The sequence below is a fragment of the Xenopus tropicalis genome, chromosome 8, assembly GCF_000004195.4.
Source record: "Xenopus tropicalis strain Nigerian chromosome 8, UCB_Xtro_10.0, whole genome shotgun sequence".
Taxonomy (NCBI): Eukaryota; Metazoa; Chordata; class Amphibia; order Anura; family Pipidae; genus Xenopus; species Xenopus tropicalis.
In genome coordinates, this window is record NC_030684.2 from 107,888,320 (window position 1) to 107,898,234 (window position 9,915).

Sequence of the window (9,915 nt, forward strand, 5' to 3'; positions counted from 1 at the left end):
AGCAATGGTAGGCAGGTAAGCTGAGGATCTGGAGACAGGAACACCACTTCTTAAGGCAAAAACACAGGTTTATTTAGGGCCAATTCTTCCCAACATAAACATAAGTCAGTTCATAAACAGTTTGTTGTTATTGTTTTTCCCTTCTTCAGGGCTCTCACCTTCCAGGGTTACTTTCACACTGGAACCTTTGGGGTTTCACACCATCCCCAGTGACTTTCTCACATCCATGGGGACTCACACTCGAGAACACTCTTCACCTTAAACCTTGCTGATTCCTCTCAGCTCTCATCGGTCTGGTCACAACTCCCTCTGCTCCTCGCAGTGGCAAGAGGCACCCCCAGCTCCTCTGGGAGTTCCTGACACAGGCAGGCAGCCTTCCTGCCCTGTGCCCCGCTCTGAGAGTTGAACCAACTTCAACTCCAACCCCCCTTACTGTGTAATCCCACAGCTCTTTATTCACTGCAGCCTAATCAGGCAGTTCCCTACAGCTGGCCAACTGAAAACATTACCCGGAGTATGGAATGGAGGGTCTTTTCTGCTCTTCCTCCATGCCCTCCAGGGACCTATTAGGCTAATGCCAGACGAGGCGACTGGCATATATTTTCGGCAAGTGGAAAAGCGATTGCCGTAAATATCGCCATCCCCCTCCTACCTGTGCCTGCACCAGAAAGAATGACATATGCTCAGGTGCAGGCACATGTAGCCGAAATACGCATAAAAACGCGAGACTTTGCATTCTCTCGTGTTTTTATTCGTATTTTGGCTACATGTGCCTGCACCCAAGCGTATCTCATTCATTCGCGTGCAGGCACAGGTAGGAGGCAGATGACGATATTTTCAGAAAGCGATTTTCTGCTTGCCGAAAACATACGCCAGACGCCTCATCTGACATTAGCCTTAATTTGGCTTTTGCTAAGCCAATAATTTAAACACAGCATCACCTGCCGCAAAACCAGGCATTTTACCTGGTGCTACTTGTATTTAAAGGAGAAGGAAAGGCTAAGTCACTTGGGGGTGCTAAAATGTTAGGCACCCCCAAGTGACTTTAATCGCTTACCTTTTACCCTGGGCTGGTGCCCCTGTAAGGAGAAAACAGCACCAGCCCGGGGTACCTGGAGCGATGTGCTTCCTCCTTCTGTCTTCGTTTCGATGCGACTAACACAATAGGCGCATGCGCAGTAGAGTGAAAAGCCGACTTCTCTGTTAAAGTTCCGCTATTCACTTTACACGCTCGTGAAGACGGAAGGAGGAAGCGCTGCAGGTACCCCGGGCTGGTGCTGTTTTCTCCTAACAGGGGCACCAGCCCGGGGTAAAAGGTAAGCGATTCAAGTCACTTGGGGGTGCCTAACATTTTAGCACCCCCAAGTGACTTTGCCTTTCCTTCTCCTTTAACACTGGTGGAAAACACACCAAACAATGATCTTATTCATTGTATCTCTCACAATATATACAGTATATATATATAATCACACCAACAGACTCATGCTTGGCTGCCCTGTATGCTTTATTTTTATTAATAAACGTACATAATTACAAATAATTACAATGTTTGAGTAAATGCTAAATGTGTGCCAGAAAACAAAAAAATATAATTTATCCAAAGACACAAGAAACTGTAAATAGTGAATATTTTATAATATAAAACAAAGTAATACAGGTCTGGTATCCACTATCAGGAATGCTTGGGGCCTGCCAGATAAGTGTTATAAGTCTATTCAAATATTTACACATTTGTTTGCCATCAATATGGATTCATACAGCTTTGTTTCCATCAAGCATAAGCTACTGTTTATTATTACAGGGAAAAGGGAAATAATTTGAATGGTTTGCTTATAATGGACTTTGGGAAATGGCTTTCTGTAATTCACTGCTTTTTGGATATCAGGTTTCTGGATACGAGATACCTGAAACACCTGTACCTATCATGGATATGTCATAATTAAACATGAAGGGGTATAGTTACTCAAGGTCAAAAGTTACAATTTCTCAACTCTCCCGATTTTGTGGGACAGACCTCATTTTAATGGTTCAGCCCCCAGTCCCGGATTCTTACTGAAAAGTCCCTAATTTCCCTTTGATCTGCTACTCTAAAAAGGTTACGAAGTTTCTCAAACTTAATTTAATAATTATGCTTTTGGCAGAGAGCCTGGGAAGGTTAACAAGCAAAATAAGTGGACTTTTGGCAGAGAGTTCGGAAAAGTTAGGTGTGGTCACAAAAATGGGCATGGTCAAAGAAAATTCACGGCGCTGCGCGCAGCACTTCTTTTTGTCCCTCTTTTAATTTTTTCAAATGTTGGGAGGTATATCTCAGTATCTAAGTCATCTCAGATTTTGTACCCTATTTACTGAAAAAAGAAAATCTTTAAATCCTTCTATGATGTAGAAATCCTTGGGCACGGACCTAATGGAATCAGAAGTAGTTGCCACAGTTCTGAAACTGTTTGACTTGTTAGTAAGGTCAGGAGGTGGAGTTTTTATTTGAAAATGACCCATTTTACTCCATCCAACTTTAATTAGATTTAAATACCATTATACATTTAAATACCATTTTAAATACTGTCTAATTATCTTAGCATGTCATTTTCTAGGCTATTATCAATTAAATGCCTGGAGTTAAACTGGCAAACTCTCCTCTGTGCTTGTCTGTATCAATCATGACTTTTAAAGAAGAACAAAAACTAAAGAATTAGCCCAGAAATGTCAGTGTAGAATAACTTTTCAAGGGCTGTTTGAAGCATGTGTACCCAGTCCTTACACATGTGATCTGGGCTTTGTGCCATGTTAAAAATCTGGCAAAGACCAAAAGCTCATCACTGATTGGTAACAAGGGGCGCTGTACTTAACGCCTGCCGTAGGCCTCCCCTCCAACTGCCTTGCTCATTAGGAATAACACGTCATGGTACTTACAGTTTGCTTAGTCAAGATGAGGAGATGCCTCTCCTGTACCTTCCACAATGGAAACAGCACCTGAAGATGATAACAGGTAGAGATGCACTGAATCCGGCCAAAATTCAGCCTTTTTCAGCAGGATTGTATTTTGCCAAATTGAATCTGAATCCTTAAGGGTCGTGACACACAGGGAGATTAGTCGCATGCGACAAATCTCCGTTGTCGTGGGCGACTAATCTCCCCGCAATGTCATTCCACCGGCTAGAATGTAAATCGCCGGTGGGATGGCATACGCGGCGCCGTGATTTGCTAAAGTCGCTGAAGTTTCCTCTCAAGGCAACTTTGGCAAATCGTGGCACTACGTATGCCATCCCATCAGCCATTTACATTCTAGCCGGCGGGATGGCATTCTGACGAGATTAGTCGCCTGCGACAAAAGAGATTTGTTGCGGCGTGACTAATGTTCCTGTGTGTCATGGCCCTAAAATCATGTGACTTTTTGTCACATAAGCAAGGAAGTTGAAAATCTGTCAATGCGTGCAAAGCGCATGGTCCTCTTTAGCCCTTTCTTGCCCTAATTTGGATATGAAAATTAGGATTCGGTTCAGTATTCGGTCAAATCTTTCACAAAGTAATCAGGGTTCAGCCGGACCCTAAAATAGTGGAGTCTATGCATCCCTAGTAACAGGACTGGCAGAAGTGCTGTAGCAGGAAGACACATCCGAGTCACATTATACAACGGTAAATGCAAAGTCATGGTCAAGGACACGCCGATGTCAGAGGCAGCAGAGAAGCAGGGTCAGGTACCAGGCAGAGAGCCAAACAAGTAACAGCATTTAAAGGAACAAAAGCAGGAACAACAAGATGAACGCTCAGTGTCACACTGAAAGCTACAATCACTTTGCAAGAAAGATACATTTGAATTATCTATATAAAAGCATTTGCATCAAAATGCAAGCATGCACAGTGTGTGGGTCATGAAGCACTTGCATCCCTGTGTCCAGAATCAGTCGAACACTGCATGTGTGCTGACAATCTCAAAGATGCTACCTTACATTGCTCCCCCCCAAGCCATGCCTTCTGAGCATGCTAAAGGCCAGTTTTCAGAGGATGTGAGGCATAAAAGTGCCTTAGTAAAAGGGTAGTATGAACATTGGTTGCTTGTTCCCCAAACATAAACCTTAAGCATCAGCTTGACTGAAAAAAATGTAATCTCACCTGTGACCCAATTATTTGAAGGATTCTGAGACTGTAACCAGGAGAGACCCAAAATTAAAAGGCAGATGGGAGTTGAGACAATATCAAAAGAAACATTTTCAGGGATCTTGTGGATAGAATGATGCAAAAGTGATGTTTTCCAGTCAACTGCATATTTATGGAAATCAGTGACATTGTCCTCCATAGGGTGAGAACCTTGTTGCAGACCCCATAGGGCAGCTTCTGTAGTTCTAGACCATTTGCGGTCATCATAGAGAGCAGTCATGTCTTGAAAGAAGGCTTGAGGGTCAAGCTTGCAGTTGCCAGAGAGGAGTAAAATCACCACGCCAACTATAGTCTGTTCAGAAGCATAAGTACCGTACGTGGTTGCAGGGTAAAAAAAGATGTCTGCAGTTGTTGACAAAAGCTCAGAACTTTGTTTTATCCCCATCAAAACAATGGGGTAGGTGAACCTTAGGTTTTTAAGATTGTGTAGGAAAAGAAACAGCAGTTCCTTAAGGGGAAACTGAAGGCCCTCCAGCATCAGAAAAGGTAGGGTTAGCAGCTATCACTGGATCTGTAGGTAATCACCCTGCAGATCCCATACAGCTTCTGTCAGTGCAGTAATTTGTTGTGTTCAGGGCCGGCCCTAGGCCAATTGCACCTATTGCACCCAATCGGGCCCCGCGCCAATGGAGGCCCCGCGCTCCATTGAAAAAGAATAGCTTTAACTCTCCCCTCTCTCCCTTCCACCCGCACGGACTTCTAGTTACAAATACCTTTTATCGCATCAACACCAGAGGAAAACTCCTTCCCAGGGGGCTGTGCTGCAATGCGATTGGACACAGGGCATGACCTTTGAACCTCTTTGCTCAACGAGTTTTCCTCTCGTGTTGATGCGATAAGAGGTAAATGTAACTAGAAGTCCGTGCACATGTTTTTTTTTTTTTAAATAACTCAGCAGGGGATAAATGAGCCCCTGAGCTTAAATGTCTGTGGGTGGAAGGGAGGGGGGAGTGAAAGCTACTGTTTTTCAGTGCAGTGCGGGGCCCCTTATTTGGCATTTTCATCTGATGGATGGATCTATAACTGGGCAAGGACAATGGCACACGTAGCACCATTTCCACCTTAACTGCAGTAAAATGGGGGAGTATGAATTTTCCAATGATTATGCTATATTGCTGCTTATAGTGCCTTGTATGAGCCATTTCCTATCTCCTTGATTAAAAGCAGCACAATTCAGCAGGAACAGCCCCCTAAGTTTGCTCATAGTCTGTACAGAGAGATACCATAAAACTATGGCAGCACAGGGATTCCCCTGTACTAAGCACAATTCAGCAGGAACAGCCCCCTAAGTTTGCTCATAGCCACACCCCTCATGGCCACTATGGTACAGGCCTTCCAGAAATCACAGAAGCTGGTCCATGGCTCGCTTGAGACTTGGTCACCACGGACCCCACTTTGGGGCAATAAGCAGCTCCCACACTTTCACGCTCTCCCAGATATTGCAAGATGGGCACAGCTAGGTATCAAAACTCTAGGGGACATTCTTACCGGGGGAGAATGCAAAACATATGACACACTCAGACAAGAGGTGAATCCCCAGACATGTTTTTTAGATTTCTGCAGTTACGCCATGCCTTTACTATTCAATTCCCCGCAAGACCACTAAGGGTAGCGCAAACAACCATGGAGACCTATCTCCACAGACTGGACCTGTCCAAACCTCTCTCCTGGTTGTACACCATACTGTCTGCCTCAGGCCCTTCCCCTCTGCAGAAAGCCAAAATCAAATGGCAGAGTGACATCCCGGCGCTCGACAACGATATGTGGTCGGATGCTCTTAAGCAAGTGACAGAAATATCAATCTGTATGAGGGACAGATACATCCAGATAAAAACAGAGCGTACCTAACCCCCTACCGCCTGGCCAAAATTTATGAAAATGTGTCTGACCAATGCCCCAAGTGCAGAAGCCATGTTGGTACTCTGTTCCATGTTTTCTGGTCCTGCCCAGTGATACAGAGATTCTGGGGGGAGGTTCTACAGTTCCTCAATGAGAAGCTTGCCTTCCCAAACATACGCTCCCCTGAACTCTGTCTGCTAGGACTAACCGGTGACCTGCACCTCCACCCCTACTCTAGACTGTGCTATTTGCAGCTGCTTTACTACGCTAAGAAATCCATTCTAATGCACTGGAAGTCTCTAGATCCTCCTCCTCTCCAATTTTGGCGGAAATTGGTGGATGATTCCCTTCCCAGTCAGAAACTGACCTATCTAGCTAGAGGGTGCCCGGAGAAATTTAATGCCGTATGGGGCTCGTGGCTGGACCTATAAATTTGGTGATTATGGAGGATCATTAGCCCTGTGCAACCAGAACTGGTACCTTAGCCTCCCCCCCCCCCTCTTTTATCTGCTTTTCTCTCCTTTCCTCTCTTTTCTACTCTGTTTTTTCTCTTGTTCAATTGTTTGTAAATATAAAATATGCAAAATAAAATCTTTAAAAAAAAAAAAAAGTTTGCTCATAGCCTGTACAGAGAGATACCATAAAACTATGGCAGCATAGGGATTCCCCTGTTCTAAGCATAATTCAGCAGGAACAGCCCCCTAAGTTTGCTCATAACCTATGGCAGCATAGGGATTCCCCTGTACTAAGCACAATTCAGCAGGAAAGCCCCTAAGTTTGCTTATAGCCTGTACAGAGAGATACCATGAAACTATGGCAGCATAGGGATTCCCCTGTACTAAGCATAATTCAGCAGAAACAGCCCCCTAAGTTTGCTTATAGCCTGTACAGACCATAAAACTATGGCACATAAGGATTCCCCTCTACTAAGGACAATTCAGCAGGGACAGCCCCCTAAGTTTGCTCCATGACAGCCACATGAACGCTGCTCAGTGCTGCTCTGTTCTGCTAGTGTTGGGTGAGTCTGAGAATGGGAGTACACTGAATGGCAAATTGCATTCTTTCCATGGGCATGGCAAAAAAAAAAATGTTGCCATGCTACGCGTTTTTAAAATGTTGGGAGTTGTGCCTGTATTAAGCACAATTCAGCAGGAACAGCCTAAAAAACTATAAAACTATGGCAACATAGGGAATCCTCTGCACTAAGCATAATTCACAATTTACTAAGGGGGCCCCGCAAAAATGGTTCCAATTGGGCCCCACAGTTGGTAAGGCCGGCCCTGTTGTGTTAGTACATTAATAGGAGATACAGGGCCAGGTACCAGGCAGAGCAGTGTCACAAGGAAGATAAGTTAATTTAAATGCATTGCATATGCGCATCAAAATGCGAGCACGCACTGTGCATGTGTTGTGACACAAACTCACGCAAACCCAGATCAGCTCAGATTCCAGTAAAACCAGTTATGCAGGTATTCCTTTCTGCAAATCTGAATTCATCCTGAGTTGCATAATGATTTCATTACATTTTTCTAATTCGAGAAAAATCATTTTCTCCTGCAAAATTGTGGATTTCCTATGTTTGTTCTGTCCTTTTAACTAGTGTTCTAGCTTGCACTATTGTGGTTAATCTACCGGAAATAAAATGTCTGAGTAGCTTTCCTTCTCCTTTAACTCACTATATTACATAGTTACATAGTTAATTAGAATTTAAAAAGAACCACATGTACTGTATACACACATACTTCACTTCCTATCTATACACTTACATATATAAACTATATATACTAATACAGTACCTGTACAAAACTAAGTGTAGATCTTAAAGAAGAAGGAAAGTAATTTTGGCATGTTACTGCCAATAGATTTGCCACATTATTGCCATATAATGTGGCATATATTTATTCTGCAGAATGCTTTACCATACCTGAGTAAAGAGCCCAAGAACCTCCCTCCCTTTGTTTACGACACCAGCCACCATTTTAGCTTGGTCCCCCATAGCATAGATCACACATTCTGATGGGAGGGGAGTGAATACTTCTGAATTATTATGGGAGGGGGAGCAGGAGAAAGGAGGGCGAGAGGGAGAGAGCTGCACAGACTCAGCTCAGGAATAAAGGATTCGAAGTCTGATACTGAAGAACATGTTTACACAAAAGAAGACAAGAAATCCTGTGTTTCTTTTGGTAGAGAGAAGCTTTTCCAGAATATCACCTGGCAGGGATTTCCACAACCTCACTGCCCTATGTTGCTTCAAATGATAGCTCCTAAAGTTAAAAGGGATGGCTTATGGTTCTATGCTATCAGTCTATAATGCCCTCTAATGTACTTGTATAGAGTAATCTAGTCCCCTAACCAAAAAACTGGTTCTCTGTGAGGCTACAACTTTATTGTTACTGCTATTTTCATTACTTATATTTCTGTTCAGCCCCTCTCCTATTCATATTCCAGTGTCTCATTGAAACAGTTTGGTTGCTATGGTAATCAGAACCTAGCTGCTGAAATTTAAATGGGAGAGCTGCTGAAAGCTAAATAATTCACAAACCACTGAAAATAAAAAACAAAGGCCAATTACAAACTGTCTCAGAATATCAAGCTCTACGTCGTACTAAAAGTTAATTTTCAGATGAACAACCCCTTTAAGGACTGGAGCCCAAAACTGCTTTGTATACTCAAGGTGAGGCCTTAACAGGGAGCTATAAAGAGGCAAAATTATGTTAACGCTATTTTATACAAGACAGCACTTTATTTAACACTGTCTAGAAATACAGCTTGTTATCCGCAAACATCCCTTAATCCTTTTCATGATAAAGGATAACATTGTATGTTGTTAAAGGGATGTGTTGGGGTTACTTTGTTTCAAACACTATATAACTGTATAACCATTAGGGGGCAATGTTATATTTGAATATATAAGTGAGCTGTAGGTGTCTTAAATGATTCTTTGTTAGCTTGAGAAAGGACCAGGAGGTCCAAAACATTGCTGTGTTTGTGCCTTATGTGAAAAAATATGAATAATATTAAATGGGAGTGCTGCAATTTCGATAAATTGAAGTCTGAAGGTGTGGAGGTGAACATATGATGCTGCGTGCACCCCTCTGACAAATTTCTTACAAGTGTGATGGAAACCCATTAAATATGGCAAACACACAGGCAGCATAGGGAAGGCAGGGTATGACACACATAGGCAGCATAGTGCAGACAGAGTATGATACACACAGGCAGCATAGGGCAGGCAGAGTATGGCACACACAGGCAGCATAGGGCAGGCAGAGTATGGCACACACAGGCAGCATAGGGCAGGCAGAGTATGGCACACACAAGTAGCATAGGGCAGGCAGAGTATGGCACACACAGGCAGCATAGGGCAGGCAGAGTATGGCACACACAGGCAACGTAGGGCAGGCAGAGTATGGCACACACAGGCAGCATAGGGCAGGCAGAGTATGGCACACACAGGCAACGTAGGGCAGGCAGAGTATGGCACACACAGGCAGGGTAGGGCAGGGAGAATATGGCACGCAAACACACAGGCAGCATAGGACAGGCAGAGTATGGCACACACAGGTAGAGTATGGCACACAGGCAAAGTAGGGCAGTAAATGCCCTCCCCTTTTAGCAAAACAGGGATTGTCATCCCTGGTCTGACCAGTTGTACACTCATTTTTAACTGATTCATTAGGAATTCTACTGCATCAGTATACAGTTAACAAAGGGACTAAGTTTTATCAGCATGGTAAAAATCAGTTCCTTTGTTAAATGTATATTGAAAGCAGTAGAACTCTTAATGCGTTACAAGTGAGTGTACAGCTGCACAAGACTGGGGATGATTTAAGTAGTTGGCCAGCTTGAAGTATATTGCAATATTTGGACAAATCTCTGAGCAGGGCATTGCTTGGTAGCTTAATGCACGGAATGTCTTAATGT